The sequence below is a fragment of the Canis lupus genome, chromosome 2 (assembly GCF_048164855.1).
Source record: "Canis lupus baileyi chromosome 2, mCanLup2.hap1, whole genome shotgun sequence".
Classification (NCBI taxonomy): Eukaryota; Metazoa; Chordata; class Mammalia; order Carnivora; family Canidae; genus Canis; species Canis lupus.
In genome coordinates, this window is record NC_132839.1 from 86810056 (window position 1) to 86828087 (window position 18032).

The 18032-nt window shown below is 50.0% G+C and overlaps 1 protein-coding gene across 2 annotated transcripts in view; it reads left to right on the forward strand.

Annotated features, from left to right (window-relative positions):
* Positions 1-18032, forward strand: part of CCDC149 (coiled-coil domain containing 149) — a 102691-nt gene that overhangs the window by 9819 nt on the left and 74840 nt on the right. The gene's annotated exons all lie outside the window — the stretch shown is intronic.

The following is an 18032-nucleotide window of genomic DNA, read 5'->3' on the forward strand; positions in this document are numbered from 1 at the left end:
GCAGGTAGGGATGAGTTTCATGCTATGAGTCAAGAGAGCAGGAACTGAGTGAGGATCCTGAATACTACCCAAGAACCAACCTAGTTCTGGCCCGTATGCAGGGCCTCTGCTTTGATTTCACATCGTCACTTATGGAAAGTAAGTCATCCACATGTCTGCCCACCTATAGCTTCATTAAATGGCTGACACACAGGTAGGGTGTTAGTGACATTAGGGTGGACCCTTTACTGCATTAGGTTGGCTTAGGCTGGCACAATGGAGGAGTAAAGGACAGCCAGGAAATTTCAATGAGACAGAGGCTAGCAGGCGAGAAGGTCAGCATTCAACATCCCAGACACAGATCAAGAACTGTGTGCAGTGGCAGGTGCTCTTGAGGGGTTTACAGTCCAGGGGTGATAGGGAACGGGGCTAGGGCCACTCCCCCCTGACATACATCGTGATAAGTGCGCTGCTGGTCAAGGGGAAGTTAATTTAGATTAGGGGATTGAGGAAGGTTCTTGGGCCAGGAGGGTTGGGCAGGATTTGAGCAAGTAGAAGTATAACAGGAGGGTGTTCTAGGCAGAAGGAACAGAAATAGCAAAGGTGCAGAGGTGGAGAGATGCAAGGCTTGTTTGGGAATTACCGGAGTCTGGTCTCTGGTCGGCAGTATGTAGTGGGGCCTGAGGTGGTGGTCATTAGGCAGACCTGCATGTCCTGTTAGCTATAGAGAGTGCTAGGGTCCCGAGTGTGGCATTTACTCTGGACGTGACCCATGGCATGACTGCACCCTTTGAGCAGGAGAGAAATTACCTGGGTGCGTTGGGAAGGTGTGTATGTGGTAGGGATGGGTATGGGGTAGGGATGAGGATTGAGCAGGACACAGGAGCCACCTGTACCTCTGCCTTTGTCCCCTGGCTTTCAACACTCTCAGCGCACCTGCGTCTGCCTGCCACCCCTTCTTTGCTCCAGCAAATGCCCTTGCCGAGGCCATCCCACACCAGCGTCCTCTTGGCCATACGCAGTAGTGTGCGCTCAGGCCTCGGCCCTTGTGGTCCTGGCTGTGCAGCCCCTGACACTCCACTCTTTCCCTGCATGCTGGGCTTCAGCACCCCCCATATGGCCGCCGGACGTGTCTCCAGGCTCTTCACACTCCGTGTGCCCCAACCTGAGGCCTTCCTCCCTCTGCCTTCCACCCTTCCTCTCTCTCTGCCCCTCTTCCATCCCATTTCAGTTAATGACGTCACTACAGAGTCTTTGCTTCTTCCCAGCTGAGCCCAGTCTAGATATTAAGTAAGGCCCATATTTTCTGCTCCCACACAAGTCTTCAGCACGAGCTCCATGTCACCACTACCCCCCCTCCCCGTGCCACTGTGGCCTGGGTTCTTGTCCTCTCTCCCCAGAATATCTGCCCCATCCTGTAAGATCTTCCTTCCCCGCCCAGCTGTCCAGCTGGCGTGGTCATTCTAAGCCCTGAAATGATTTACCGCTCCTCTGCCTCAAGCCCTCTGATGGCCTTCCAGGACCTGCAGAGTGAAAACCAGGCCTCAGTTGGCCTCCAGGGGCCAACTCCCCATCATCGCCAGTAAGCCCCCTTCTCCCACTGCCCCCCACTCTCCACAGACCTCCTGACGGATACCAGACCGTTCCATGCCCCAAGGCATCCCTAAACCCTTGCTCACCCCCGAGGTGACCTCCGCCACATGCTTTGAGGCTCAGCTCAAGCGTCACATCCTCCACTTGAGTTTTGTCCCTGCCCTGGGCCTGGCGTATTTTATGTGGGAAGTGGATAGTGTCTCTGAGTTGGGAAGGCGGTGTGGGGGACCGTGGACAGCATGACGAGCTCGGCTGCTGCTGGGCCCCACTCCCAGGCTCTCCCCTGCACGGACCACGGCCCCGAGGAAGCTGACAGTGAGTGTCCCCGTGGCCCCAGCTGCCTGGCTCAGGCCGCAGCAGGGCGCCAGGTCACCGAGCTCCACCAGGACGGAGCTACTCACCGGTGGGCAAACCTCATGACTCCTCCAAGACCTCAGTTTCTCTGGACTTTATACAATGAAGATGACGTTATCTGTGTCTCTCACCTAGGATGAGGGTAAAGCGGGTGACGTATGTGAGAGTGTGTTTGAAGGTCCCCAGCCCCCCAGAGCCGAGGTGGCGGTCCAGTCCCGGCCCGGGCTTCAGGAAAACCCTTCCCAGGGCTTCAGAGACGCCCCTGCAGAGGGAGGTGACGTGTCAGCTGCCGTTGTCAACAGGAGGCCGCTGAGAATTCACACTGAGCGGGTGCGGGCCGACGTGCCTGCCTGCGCTGCCGTCTGCAGCCCCGTGACCAAGGCAGCGTGGGAGGTGCCAGGGCTGGACCCCCCTTTGTTGAGCCAGTTCCAGTTTGCTTCCTAATCTGCTCCAGTCTGGGCAGTGCCGCCGGGGTCAGTCCCTAAGCTTTCCGTCTTTCCTGATGGGCTCTGCGCTGCCAGACCTTCTAGCCCGCTCGCAGGTCACTGGGCCCACCCCTGGGTGCCTTCTGCGTCCTCGGCCTCTCGCATGCTCCCCTCCAAGGCCCCCTCTGGCCTCGCGTCCTTCCTGCTGGTCCCCGAGTCTGGTCTGGGGCTGCTCGCACCCCTGTCTGGCCTTCGGAGCGCCTGCTGACCCCTCTACCCCCCTCGATTGGTTTGGAGTAAGCCTGTTGGGGAGCTGGCTTGAGGGCTCGGGTCACAGTGCTCACTTACAAGGAATGCGTGGTGGCCTCGTCCCCGGAGGAGGCGTGTCCTCATCAGCCTCCCTGCCTCCTGTGTCCCTGCTGCCTTGCCACACTCTCACCCTTCCTGGCTCTCCCTTGGGCCCAGACTCCATTGTCACCGCCTCGCTTACCTTCATCCAAAGCAAATGTCCCAGCCTTGTACTTCTCCGCTCGCGTGGCCTGTGCTCCTGTCACACAGAACCACTCTGGGTCTCTGCCCGACGAGGCCTGTGTTTCCACACACCTGCTGTTTGCTCAGGCTGGGCCCCCTGGCAGGAACGCTGGTTCCCTTGCTTCTTCTCACACCCCTCTCGAGGCTCAGTCGTAACCACTTTAACCTCCACCCGGAAGGCCTTGGCCTGCTGTGATCCCATCCCACCCGGGTGCCCCCTACGACGAGCATCTCCCCGGCCGCCCTAGGTTGGGATTGTTCATGCACACGCCCTGCCGCCAGCCGGGGGTAACCCGGAGAAGGAACGGGTGCATGCATTTCCGAATCTGCAGTGGCACCCAGCACAGGGGCCTGCTCGGGGTCGGCAAGTCCGAGAGAGACGACTAACCTGTCGGGCGCTCCGCTACTACTCGAGTTGAAAACCCCAACTGAATTAAAACAAGGACATCCGTTTTCTGTTAGTCACAACAACATCCTCATTTGTCTCTTCCCCTGAAGTCCCCTCTTAGCCGTCTGATCTCGCAGACCCTCTGACTTTCAAAATACAGATTGCGATCTTTTAAAGGCAGTAAGTCAAATCTCCTTTTAATAAGCTCCGAGGGATTTATGAATTTCCCAGAAGTCATTACCTCCCTCCCTCTCTCCCTCCCAGCCTTTCTTCCAAACTGAAATTTTATCGTACCAGATATACTGCTTGAGAAGAGTTGGGCAGAAGCTGCGGGTGGGAAATCCTTGGGTTAGAAGAGCTACTTTCTGTCACAGGCTCTGACCTGTATTAAGGTGCGTCGGAGCGTCACCCGTCTCTGCCTCTGCCCGGAGAGGAGAGAGGCCTGCTGCAAGGCTGTCTGCCCCCACGGCTGACTTCCATGCAAAGCAGCTGTGCAATCTCTTTGGTCCCTGTGGTCATCTTCTTGTCGTAAGAAATAATTAATAAAAACAGTGCCTCACATTGCATGTCTTCTGCTGATGCTTAAGAGGCTTAAACGCAGCCTCGGGCACTTGGCTAAAAATTGGGGTGCAGAAGCCAGCAGGATGTTGTCACCTTCCTCTCCATTCCTTTATCCTCGAAACCGCCTTGTCAGCTAGAAGGAGCAGGGCGGGGGGTGTCCTTTTATAAATGAAGAAATGGGAATTCAGAGTCCTTCTGGTGGTCACTCGGCAAGAAGTGAGCGTGTGAAGCCAGGCCTCTTAGCTTCAGGTCAGGTGTTTTCCCCCTGGAAGGCTCGGGTTCGTACCCTCCGCACTCTCACGCCAAGATCAAAGCCCAAGAACTGGAGCTGAGCTAGAGCCTTCTGGGCTCTGATCCCAGATCCCTGCCCAGGCTTCGGTAGAGGCTGGAAGTTGAGCAGAAGCGGTGTCAGGGACACCTGCAGATGTGAGTGTAACTGAAGGACGGTCAGGACGCCACCTCCGCGTGTAGGCTGAAGGCAGGTGCACCAGGTGGCCCCCGCCTGTCTGAACGGAGGCTCTGCACAAGTGTGCGAGTCTAACAGTGCCGAGGAGCCGTCCCCCCAAGCCCTGCCTCCTCGAGCCCATCACACGGAGTTCCTGGGGCAGCAGTGGGGGTCCGGCCCTTGCCAGCCTGAATCTGTGAGTGAAGAAGAAAGGGCAGGTGCAGGAGAAGAGTGAGAGGCTGAAGGTGTTACCTAGAGATACTCAAAGTTTGGGTCAGGATGGATTTAACTTTAAATATCTGAGCAGATTGACATGCTCCCCAAATTTAGAAAATATGGGTATGTTTAAAAGAAAATTTAATTCCGGTACCCAGAGCTGACTGCTGTTAATAATATACTAGATAATCTCTCAGAGATCTTTCCATGCCTGCCTGCCTGTCTTTCTTTCTGATTTTATTCATTTATTTTAGAGAGAGAAAGAGTTTGTGAGCAGGTTAGGGGGGCAGGTTCAGAGGGAAAAGGAGAGAGAGAATCTCAAGCAGACTCCACACTTAGCATGGAGCTCAACATGGGCTCCATCTCAGGACCCTGAGATCATGACCTGAGCCAAAACCAAGGGTCAAATGCTTAACCGACTGAGCCACCCAGGTGCCCTCCGTGCCTTTATTTCTAAAAATGAGTTTATATCATATGCCGCTTTATTTTTTTTCCCATTTGCATTGAGGCTAACGCATGTAGAGTGAGTGCACGCAGTGAACGTTCAATGCCTTTTTGCATGTGCACACACCTGTGTGACCACCACCCAGGTCAAGATCTAGAACAGTCGCAGCTCCCCGGAAGACACTGAATACCCTTTCCAGTCAGCTCAACCCCCGCCCCACCCCCATAACCATTATTTTGAATCCTCACTGGATGCTGTTTTAATAACTTGTCCTTTTTCCTATTCAGCAATAAGTAGTGACTAGTTTCCATGTCACTAACTCATCAGTGTCACCCACATCAGTCTCTATGGCAGCATGTGATTCCACGGTATTGACAAACCATACATTTGCTGTCTTACTGCATTATTTCCCACTATCAGAATGCCCAGGTGTCTGACATCAGGGTTTTCTCAAGCTCCAGAAGAGGCTGCAGTGACTTTAAGATTTTCCTGTGGTATTTTGCAATGGCTGGTTTATGCCTTCCTTGGCTCAGTTAGGTTCTTTGGATACATGTGAGTTATGCTGAATGGCCTAATCACCTCCCCACCCCCCGTGCATTGGCAGGGGCATCTCGCATCCTACCATGTGGTGTATAAACATCTGTACAGGAGAGCAAATTCTAGGGTGTCTGTTCATCCCATCCTTCAACTTCATCTTAAAAATTCATTTTTAGAAAAGGAGAGGAGGACACGTGGGTGGCTCGGTTAAGTGTCTGCCTTCAGCTCAGGTCATGATCCTGGGGTCCTCGGATGGAGCCCTGTGTCGGGCCCCCTGCTCAGCAGGGAGTCTGCTTGTCCCTCTCCCTCTGGCTCCCCCTGCTCGTGTGTGCATACACGCTCTCTCTCTCTCTAAAATAAATAAATAAAATCTTTAAAAATAAATAAAAATAAAAGAGGAGAGGAATTCATTGGGCAATTTAAACACCTGGATTTGGAAAGAGGTTCTTTTAAGATTATAGGATTGCTTGGTGAGCAAGGAAAACAGCTGTTTCAATTACTAGGAACATTCACAAGGATTCATGGAAAGAACTCTATGCTTCCCCCAGAACCGGTCTCCTACCCAGCGCTGAACAGTTCAGTTTTGATCATGCAGGCATTAACCACATACATCTGGGGACCTTCCTTGCTTTCTCACCCTCTCTCGGTACTGAGCTTTCGAGGATTTTACTACCATTATTACTATGATTGCGGCACTGCCGTGATTGCTACGACTCTCCCAGTATCATCAGTATTAGTAACAGCGGTAAAGTTGTTGTTTCCATTTATTAAGCCCTTGTCACATGCCGGGCAGATAAGGTTTGGTTCAGGCACGTTGTGGAAGGAAAAAGGAAACAGCTGTTGGGCACTGTTTAATGTGCCGACGCTTTCTGTACGCGTTTCATTAATTCCTCACAACAGCCTTGAGAGCCAACTGGAGTTACCACCATTTCAGTCGCTGTGACCAGTATGGCTAAGAGTTGATAAGTAAAGACAAGAGAATATGCTGGTAATGCAAGAGCTGGGATCTGAACCCCCAGGTTCTTCTGACTCCAAAGTCAGTGTCCCCCCCCACTCCCCGCCACCGCCATAGCCTCACCAGATGAATGAGTGAGTGAGCGACCAAACAGACCTGCCATGGTGTCGTGCTCATGTTCAGGAGGCATGTATTTTGAATTATCAAGCCGAAGGGGAAGTATTCTCTCACTTAAATTCTATTGAAACCTCGGAATAGCACTTGTGTGCTTTCATGTCGTGGATATCCAATGACACCTGCCAGTGGTGACACAGGGCTCTGTTATGAATCCAGTTACATATCTTACATTAAAAGGTACCAAATTTCCTCAATATCAGTTGTTTAGGCATGTTGGCATATAATTTAGGATTAATACCAGAAACAGCGGTGGTTTAGATAAGATAGAGTTCTCTGTATTTCTCCCTCGAGTACAGTGAATTTAGAGGAAGACAGTTTAGGGCTGATATGTTGGCTTAGTTTGTCAGGGACCTAGGCATCGCTTGTTTCTCTCATCCACTATTCCAAGAGTGGAGCTTTCCATTTTGGGATCAATATTTTGCAGGAGGAAGAAGACATGAAGAAGAGTGTGCTCCTTCCTTTAAGGAAATTTCCCAGAAGTCTCCCAGGACACTTCTGCTTCCATCTTCTTGGCCAACATTTTTATGTGGATGTCGGAGATCATAGTAATACCCACCTCATAGGACCTCATTGTGAGGACCAAACGAGCTAATGCGTGTGAAGCGCCCAGAGCCGTCCCTGGCATCCAATAAGTGGTGGAGGAAGGTCTGCCATCAATGTTTTGTCTGATGCCTCCATGGTCATGTCTGGGAACTAGACCCCTCAGGCTTGGTAGGTCTTTCCCAAAGACTTGATCTAACTACTTCGGTCTCTGTGCCCTCCCACACAGTATGGCCAGCAACAGTCCTAATGATAGCCATGAACATGATGCTGGAGGGTGATGATGTTGATAATGATGATGACGATGGTGATGATGATAAAGATAACATCTCAGTAAATGCCAGCTACATGCCAGTTACTGGACTAAATACCTTGTTCCATTATGTCTTTTAACTTCACAAACCCTATGAACTAGGTACTATCATCGTCCCCATTTTATAAATAAGGTGTCTTTGGCTCAGCAAGAGATGGATTAACTTGCTGGAGGTCATTCAGCTAGAACTGGCAGGGCAGAGAGATGGAATCTAGGAAAATCTGACCCCCGCACCCTGCACCTCCCCCAAGCTCTGGGTCTTACTCAGGATGTCCACTGTCATCCATATCCTTTTAGATGTCTCTGCCTCAGAAATTTCACCTCTTTTCAGAATGGTCAGCCTGGCCATGTATTTAGTCAGTCCCTTTGACACTGTTGTCTGTAGTGATCCTGATTATCATTGAATTTCCTTACTGAAAGAGAAATGCCCAAGCATGTCTTCCCCAAAGGAATTCTTTTTAAGTGTCAGGTCTTATGTCTCTACTTGCTGAAGAATAAACTGGAACAACCCGTTTTATTGTCATTTTAATGCTCTTCTGATGAACCATTATGGTGGTGGACAAATGGAAACAAGGGAAACACTAAAATTATGCCAGTATTGGCTGGTGGCTCATTGGTGATGTGGAGCCAGTGAGGATTTGTCATCCTCCCTGAATGCCATGATAAATTCAGGTCACCCACAGGAGCCCTGTGCTAGCACAATTGATCCATTTGCACCATTACCAGCCAGAGACCTGGGCAGAGCCCTCACCTTAAGAAATTTTTACAGTTTAGTCTGTCTCCTGAAAACTCCTGTGATTTGAGTCACCAGGATTGCACATCTAACCTATGTTCTGGACTGAATCTCTACCTAACTTGCCGCTGTGGGGCTGAGTTCTGAACTGGCAGTTCTTGTTGAAGGAAATTTCTCACTAATCAGTGCTGGCTGGGGGTGGTGGGAAGAATCTGATAACAAGTGCAGGAGCAAATTAGCGGTGCTCAGAAGACTATGAGCTAAGTGTAGAGAGAGGGCAAATCCAGCTCCTAGCCACAAGCTTCATCTGGGGACACCTTCATCCTGTAGGCAGAAATGGGGGCCAAGTGGCCCTTTAATGATGACTCTGTGGTTGTCGCACAGAGAATCCCTGGGGGAGCTATGATGATCACGATTGGTTGGCATCTTAGAGGCAGATGGTGGTAAGAGCCCTGTTTACTTGGAGAATTAAAATGGTGATGGATTTGCATGTCTGATTTCAAGATCTCCAGTCTGCAGATGACTGCCTTTTGGGGGCAGACGGGGATGGAACACCTCCTTGCTTTGGAGTATCTGCACCTGACTCAAGGATCCCAGAGATGGGAGCCAGGGAATGTTCCGACAAATGCTCCATCTTGAGTCACATCTTCATCTGGAGCACTCTGACCCTCTTATGGAACATTCATCCCAGCAGGGAGATGACATTTTTCAAAAAGGCAAGTTCTGACAAAGTTAGGAATAAAGATGGTTTTCTCTCTTTGAAAAGGATAGGTGCAGTTCTTTGGATTATTGTGATTATTAATAAGATTGGTTCCTTTAGGATTTATTGAGTGCTTTTTACATTTTTAAAAAAAATATATTTTATTTACTTTTAGAGAAAGGGATCATGTGAGAAGTGGTTTGGGGAGGGACTGAGGCAGAAGGAAAGGGAGAGAATCTGAAGCAAGCTCCACACGCAGCGTGGAGCCCAACGCGGGCCTCAATCTCCCAACCCTGAGATCATGACCTGAGCTGAAATAGGAGTTGGATGCCACCCAGACACCCCTCAAGTGCTTTTTTTAAAAATAATAAATTAATTTTTAATTGTGTTCAATTTGCCAACATACAGAATAACACCCAGTGCACATCCCGTCAAGTGCCCCCCTCAGTGCCTTTTAATTAAAAAAATCTTTTTTGAAGTGTCTGTTCAAAAAACTTTTTATTTTTATTTTTTTAATTTGAATTCAATTTGCCAACATTTAGTATAACACCCAGTGCTTATCACATCACATGCCCTCCTAATGCCCCTCACCCAGTTACCCCATCCCCCCATCCTCCTCCCCTCCAGCAACCCTCAGTTTGTTTCCCAGATTTCAAAATCTCTCATGGTTTGTCTCCCCCTCTGATTTTTTCCATTCAGTTTCCTCTCCTTCCCTTATGGTCCCTTGCACTATTTCTTATATTCCACCCATGAATTGTCTTATAGAATCTGTAGGATTCTTCTGCCTGTCTCTCTGCCTCTCTTTCTCTGTGTCCCTCATGAATAAATAAATTTAAAAATCTTAAAAAAAAAATCCCATCATTGCCACTTACAAGTTGCGTGACTTAAAAAAAAAATCTAGAGCTTCAGCTTCTTCATCTGTGGAAAGGGATAATGTCTACATTTTGGGTTGTGATAAGGATTAATGATTTATATATGCAAAACACTGAATCCCCTTTGGGCACAGAGACGACCCCTAAGATGATGGTCATTCACACAGCATTTATGAAAAGGGAAAGTGATGAACAGAAGAGGGTGAGTGGCTTCTCATGGCCAGTCATAGGTGATGGCTGTGAGAGCCAAGTCATTTCACTCTTAATCCCAGGTGCCATGTTGTGTCTATCAATGGCCCTTTGCCTCCCTGCCTCCCAAAGTCCCTTAGTTAAAGGATAGTCCTGGAATCAGCTGTAGTCCTGCAAATGCCATCCCTTGAGCCTCGTCTATAAAGCAGAGGCACTGCTAGAGGTCCCCTCTGCCTCACAGTGTTTGGGGGCAGATCTGAGAAGTTAGGAACGGTTGGATGTACAGTGGCTGCTGTGGCTCATCAGTGGTAGGGGTTTTAGGGTTTGGTTTTTTTACAATTTCTTTTTGAGACCAGGGGAAGATGAGCCACAGCAATTTTATAGCTTTTAAAGATAGTTTGACCAAAATGTTGTCCATGCTTTGCTGGCTTTTTATTGCTACTTGGCCCACAAGAAAAGCTTTCTGTGACCGAATTGAATTATTATCCTATAACGAAGTGACGAGCGAATCTGTCATCACATTCCACATGTGACTGTTGTGTGTTATAATATGTCATTGCATGAACGCTGGATCTCTGAAACGAACCAGAATTGCACACAGCCTGCCGTCAGCACCTTGGCCAGAGGCAAGTTCCCATCAGCCCAGCAGTGGGGAGGGTGCAAGCTCCCTCTAGGCGAGCAATGATTTTAAAAAATATATGCTATCTTCAGCAAATGAAGAGGGCTTCCCTGGCCCATGTATGGCCAACTAGAAGGAAAGCCAGTCTTTTCTCCTTGCATTTCCTCCTCATCTTTGTAGGTCTGTGAAGAAAAGGGGGCACGCCCAGACAGTAGAGACCGAGAAGACGGGGAGAGGGAGGAAGGGAGAAATAATAGGAGCGAAGCATTGAAATAGATATCCAGGCAAGCCTTCGCCATTCCTCACTTCGGTTAACCAAGACTGTCAGTGAATCTCACATACCTCCCAGCTACTTGAGTTCACATTATAAACTCTTCCAATTACCTGAAATCTCACTTAACTTAAATTTCAGCACATCCCCTGGGGCCCTCAAATAATCAAAGTTTGCCTGTCGAAAGTAATCCTGAAGTAGGGAAACTGCCGTGGTGACTCTGAGAAAGATCATAAAAAAAAAAAAAAAAAAAAAAAAAAAAAAGCCCTCTCAGAGAATGGCATGAGAATCAGTAAGTCACCAACCCGAAATTGCTGAAATGTTATCTAAAAATTACAGAGGCGAACACAGATTTAGAACAGGGCTGTGGACACGCTCAGGAGCCGTACAGTTGGAAAGTGGGGTACAGTCGTGGCCAGCAAAGGCCGGTCCCCCAGGCGTTGGGGAGTCAGTGCAGCGCGGCTGGGATGCCTGTGGCTTGCAGGACCTCAGCGACGGGACCATCCGTGTGGGCCTGGCCTCACTTAGCATCTTACTCCATATGGGCCCCCACTTGGCCCGGCACAGTTTCGTGTGTCTCCAAGCCGCCGACGCAGAGAATGAAGGTGGTAAAGGAAGTCTGTGCCCTTGGGATGTGGGGAAGTGCTCGTCCTAAGCAATAAAAATGAGGTGAAAATGCAAAGGCCATTTTGCTGATTCTGTAGGAGCTGTCTTGTGCCCTCCCCATACATGGCAAGGTTTTGCAAGCAGACTTCTGTTTGTAAAGGATGCTACAATGGAATTTAGAGATTTAGGCTTAACGTTGAGTTATAACTGATTAGCTTACTAGAAGAGGTATTACAAATATGCAAATAAGCATATATACATATATGTATTTCTATGTTATGTACATTTATATATTTCAGCTTAGTGGGAACCAAAATTCACTTATTTCTCAAATATTTATTGGGCACTCACTCTTGGTGAGGAGCTTGGCCCTGGGGATGCAAAGGTGAACGAGTTGGACCCTGGCTGCAGGGAGGCGTCGGTCTGTGGGGAGGCAGACAGGTGGGTGGGTGGCTGTGATGCCCTAGTGAAGGTGTACCCAGCATGTCACGTGGCTCTTAGGAGCCAGGGAGAGTCAGGTGGATTGCAGCCAGACAGCGAAGAGCTCTTGATTGTCAATCTCCTTAACAGAGATATTTTTAAAGATGACTGAGTGGCAGGACCTGGTTTATGATTTTCAAAGGGATTGGTGGGTGGACTAGACAGGTAGGGAGATGAAACTGTCATTGATGGTCCCCGCCAGACATCACTGGGCAGGGCAAAGTGGGGGTTCCAGGAATAGGGGGAGTGGTTTGTCTGAAGCTTAAGCTACTTATTTTTTATTTTTTTTAAAGTTTTTATTTTTTTTAAATTTATTTATTAATGAGAGATAGAGAGAGAGAGAGAGAGAGAGAGGCAGAGACACAGGCAGAGGGAGAAGCAAGCTCCATGCAGGGAGCCCGACATGGGACTCAATCCTAGGTCTCCAGGATCAGGCCCTGGGCCGAAGGCAGGTGCTCAACTGCTGAGCCACCAGGGCTGCCCGCTACTTATTTTTTAAAGATTATTTATTTATTAAGAGACAGAGAGTGTGAGCAGGGGGAGGGTCAAAGGCAGAGGGAGACAAGCAGACTCCCCACTGAGCAGGAAGCCTGATGGGGGCTCGATCCCGGGACCCTGAGCTCAAGACCTGAGCCCAAGGCAGACGTTTAACCGGCTGAGCCACCCAGGCGGCCCTGAAATTGAAGTTCTGTCCGTTGTTGACTACTGTTTACCTGAAGCTGCAAATTGGATGAAGAAGGAGGGATTCCTGGACGGAGGCTGGAAGACAGGGTAGGAAGAGGACCGTGGCGGAGTAAGAGGGGAGCAGGGGAGGAAATGCCCCTGAGAAAAGAACAAATCTGCAATTGAGAAGTTACTCAATTATTCCTGAACGTGAACCCTTCAGCCACACGTATTTACCATCACTCCGCGAAGCCTCTGGGGCTTAGCAGGTAGGTTCCTGCAGCAGCTTGTGAGGAAACTCGCCTGGTCCCATCAGCAAGAGTCGCCAAGGAGCACGAGTCACCGTTGGAGGCAGGGGAGAGGTCCCCTCCCCGACATCCCGCACCTTCATCTCTCTCAGCGCTCATCTGGTTGTAAAGCCATCTAACTAGCAATGTAGTCTGTCAGATAGACACTTAATTATTATGATCTTCCTTGTAGCGAATTATGATGTGCTTTATTGCAGATAACAGTAAACGGGTAGATAAAAGGCGCTCGGTGGTGAAAACTGCGGGCCTGGGTTCTTTTTTTTTTTTTTTTTTTAAATTTTTATTTATTTATGATAGTCACAGAGAGAGAGAGAGAGAGAGAGAGAGAGAGGCAGACACAGGCAGAGGGAGAAGCAGGCTTCATGCACCGGGAGCCCGACGTGGGATTCGATCCTGGGTCTCCAGGATCGCGCCCTGGGCCAAAGGCAGGCGCCAAACCGCTGCGCCACCCAGGGATCCCCGGGCCTGGGTTCTTAAGATGATAAGCACAAGGCTGCCTTCATGGTGTTTGCGTGTGGGCATGAGTTAACATCGGGATGGCTTGTGAGTTGTGCCTTAAAAATATAATTGAAATGCAGCTCGAAAGAAATCTATCTTTGAGAGGATAATAAAAGTATTTCATGGTACCTAGTATACCTGCCGAAAAGTGGGCATATTTTACTAAGTTTATTCCGTTCACGTGTCACCGATTACCCGGTCCAGTTGTTTCTTCTGGGGGGTTTGCTTCTTTTCCCCCTTCCTCCCATCGGTAGTTGTAGACCTCGCCACAGCCTGTAAGCCTCACCTCTGCATATGTGTCTCTGGGTATGATGAATAGAGTCTCTGAGGTTAATTAAAATAAAAGGAATTCTTATTAAATGCCCGCTGTTTCCTCTTCCACCCGTATCCATAAGCCCCCAGAAGGGGGGATCTTAGCAGAGTTGAGGAGTAAGCTCAGCACGATGGATCTACCCGGTGAGTGTGGCGAACATTCATTGTTTTCTCACTTCCAGCCACACCCCGCTTTGGAGGGTGTTCCCCTGGATGTAATCCGCGGGGGGAGCCCAGGACTGCAGCCTGGGTGCCCGTGCTGCCCGGGCCGCGGGGGGCTGGCACAGGCTCTGCCATAGGCCGGCTGGGGGCCCTTGGGCAGAGCCGTAGAGAGGCTGAACCGTGACGGAGTTGGGCCCACCCAGATCGCGGGCCTCTGGCCTGCTCTTTCCTGCTCCTCGTCCTGCCTCCTGGCTCCACGGTCGCCCAGCCGCCGCCTTGTTTGTGAGTCCTCTGTCCTCCGGCCCGCTCTGTGGGTGCCAGTGGCCTTCCCACACGTCCTCCGTCACAGGGTCGTGACCGTGGCTTACAGCCGGAGGGCCCCGGCCGAGAAGTGAACGTCTGGCTCTGCTCCTCAGCACTCAGCAGGGGAGGGGACCTGACCCCGTTGGGCTTCAGCGTCCTCGCCTCCAACCTGGGGCTAATCGTGCGACTTCTTCGCGGGCGGCCGTGGGTTGAATGTGATGTTTCCAGTCGGGCGTTTCGGACAACCCGGAGCACAGCAGTGTCCGCTGAGTAGTGGCCGCCCGCTTACTATCGTAATTAAATAGAGGGTCTACTTCTCCTTATTATTAGCTCCTCGCAGCGCCTGGCACATAGCAGACATTGGGGGGAAATACGACTTTGTTTCCTCCTTCCTCTTTACCGGAAACAACCCCAAACTCTCCTTTCTCGTGGGTAGGGAGGAGAGCACGCGTCCCGTGGGCCCTGTACCACCCTTGGCCAGGCGGAAGTACACCTAGGCTGGGGGGCAGACATGGGAGCACGAGAACCGGGTGCCTACCCCTCGACCCCACCCACGTGACCCGAAAGTGGGGCGTTTTCCTGTGGTTTGTCCTGTTGGGCTCAGGCCTTTGACAAGCGGTTGGGCCGCCACGCGACCCACTCAGCCGCTGGCAGGATTCTGACACCAGCTGCCGTGGCGGAGGTGGGACCCCTGCCCGCCTCCGGTTGCCTGGGTAGCAGCGCACCTCACAGACTCGCGTTACCCAGGGCGATAACAGGACCGTATTAGGGATCAGCCCAGGCCGTGTGTTCTTTGCAGGCTTGACCAGGGCAAACTGCGAGATGCCCAGGTGCGTCTGCAAAGCCGGCCCTGGTCCCCACGGCCTGCCCCGTGAGCTTGGCAACCCATTTTACCCAGGCTGTGTAGACAAAGATAACTTACGCCCCGTGATGCCAGGACAAAATTGTCTTCCTCAAAGGATTCTTGATGTCACCCCCCTGTTGAGAGCCCCTCAGGGCTCCTGCTTGCCGGGAGAATAGAACCTGAGCTCCCAGCACCACTTCCAGGCCCCTTCTGACCTCGCCGCCCACCTGTCGCTCCTTCCAGCTCTATCCGATGTAGGTTTCATACCCCCCCCCCCCCAAGAGAGCCCGGCGTGTCGTTCTCTGTCCCGACAGCACATCTTGCCGTGTCTCACCTTTGTGCTTCACCGTGGCTGTGTCCCTGCCGGGAATAGTGTTTTCCCATCACCATTACCTGTCACAACACCATCTATTCCCAAACGCCACGTACCCCCCACCCATCCTCGGGGATCCATTTTAAATAATGTTCATATCTTCCTCCCACGCTTTGAGCTGTGATCCTCTACTTGCGATTAAAACTAGTAGAAGAGCAACACACATGCAGCACTCACTATTTTAAATGTTTTATACGTACTAGTTGTTTTAATTCTCATATTAGCCCTATGAAGGCACTATCATTATACCCATTCAACAAGTGGAGAAACTGAGGCACAGAGCAGCTAAGTAACTGATCACAGACTAAGCGAGTGGTCAAGCCAAGATCCAAACGTAGGAATCCCAATTCCTTCTGGCTGGAGATAAAGAGGCTGATCAGATCCTGCAGTTTGATCTGATATGTCAACCATTAACTTATTATTGTTTTTTAATTTAAATTCAATGAGCCGACATATAGTTCATCATTACTTTCAGGTGTCGTGTTCGACCATTGCTTTAAACTGTCTTTCCCTGGGTTTCTGGGAGCTTCATTTGTATCCCTTTACAGCACTGAGCATACTATGGTTAGTAACGATTAGTGAATGATGACCAGGCTACATATTATTGTCTATTATTATCTCTTTTATGATATTAATAATTTTTATCACCATAAAAAAGTACCAGGCACCGTCCTAAGTTTATAGGCATTTATGTCTTGCCGGGAATGTGCACCTTGATTAGGTGTGTGGAGAGAGATGCACTGGGCTGAGAGGAACCCTCAGCTCGGGTTTTGGCTCTGGGCCCTACTAGTCAGCCCTGGGTAAGCCAGTGGGCCATGCTCAGTCCCAGCTTCCTCATCTGTGCAGGTAGGGGCCTGGCTTAGAGGATTCCTGAGGTCTCTACTAGCCGTGAGTTTGAGAGTCTGTAAAAAAGGGGACAACACCACGTGTGTCACAGGGTGTCGAGGTAAGATAATGGATGACGTTTTCCTCATTCATTGTCTGTACGTATTGAGCCCCAACTACATAGTGTGCATGATTCTTATTGTGTAGCATATGGAATGAAGAAGCAAAGCCCTTGTGGCCGTGGAGAGAGAGAGAGAGAGAGAGAGAGAGAGAGAGAGAAAGAGAAAGGTTGAAAATAAACCAATAGTTATATAACTCAAGGTCAAGTAATAAGTGCAATGAAGGAAATAACAGTATAAGAGGATTGAGAGTCTGGGTGGTGACAGACAGGGACGAGCTTCCTGAGAAGGAGACATTACAACAGGGAATGAGCCATGCAATCCAAGCAGAGGAAACAGCAGTGTAAAGGCCCTGAGGTTACAAAGGGCTTCATGTGGTCATAGACCAAGCAGCCTCTCTAGTGTTCAGATGGAGGCACCCAGGTAGAGATGAGAGGGAACGCAGATGAGAGTGGGAGCTGGTGATACCAATATGGGTGAAATCAGCACAGAAATGACAGGAAAACCATTGGAATGGATGAGATGCCTTGGTTGGGGTTGGGGAGTGGATTTGAGTTAGCCAAGAGAAGAGCGCCCAGGGCCTGAATCACAGCTTACATAACCGTGTGCAAGTGTCCTTTGAAAAACGAAGTGACTTGTGCTCATGATTCAGCTGGTGAAGGGCCCAGTGTGGTCATCAGCACATGGCCGGCCGGAATTCTCGGGGATGGAGTTGGCTGATGGCTGAGCAGATGGCTAGGTGGCCCCTTGCGCCTCAGCCCTTCCCCACGATACGATTGAAAAGGCCCCAGGAGAGCTGCCTGTCTTCCAAGCAGGGCCTCAACATACTATGACTCAAAATGTGCCACTCTCAGAATACAATGATCTCTGCAAGTGTCTTGTTAAAAATGTGGTGAGACCCAAAAGAACTGATATGTGGACCTCCTAATACTGTAGGTGGCACCATAGAGGATACTAACAAGAGCCTGGAATTTGTGGTGAAAAGTCCTGGTATGAGGGGCGCCTGGGGGGGCTCAGTCTGTTAAACGTCTGCCTTTAGCTCAGGTCATGATCCCGGGGTCCTGGGATCGGGCCCTACGCCTCGCTCCCTGCTCAGCTGGGAGTCTGCTTCTCCCTCTCTCTCTGCTCATACTCACTCCTCCTCCTCCTCTCTTTCTTTCTCTCTCAAATAAATAAAATCTTAAAAAAAAAAAAAAAAAAAAAAAGTCCCGGTCCGGGAAAGACAATCTCAGCTACTTTGTCAAATGAGAGAAAACAGTTCACGTCGCACTTGTCATACGATGCAGACCATCAAACGAGGGAGTGTCTGTGAAAGTGTTTTGTTCTCTTGAAATGCTAGAATAATAATACCTTTAATTTTGAAAAATTGTACAAAGTCAAATTCTAGCATAGCACCTTCCATTTCAAGCTCAATGAGGTGGGCAGGGAAGGGATCAATTATAATCAGGGCTGGGCCTCCATCCCAAGGCACTAATGATCTCCGTTACAGAATAGTCTTTATTTGGGTGTCATTGTGCCCACTCATCTCTCAAAACTCATTAAGCACCGTCTCCTCCATGTAGTCTTCCTCCCCACCACCCCCTTCCCACCCTCACCCTTCTCAGTGACCTTCGTTAGATATTTGTCCAGTGAATGAGTAAACGTGCAGAGTGCCTTACTACAGAACAGTAGTGTACAAGCTTCTAGAATGACGGTC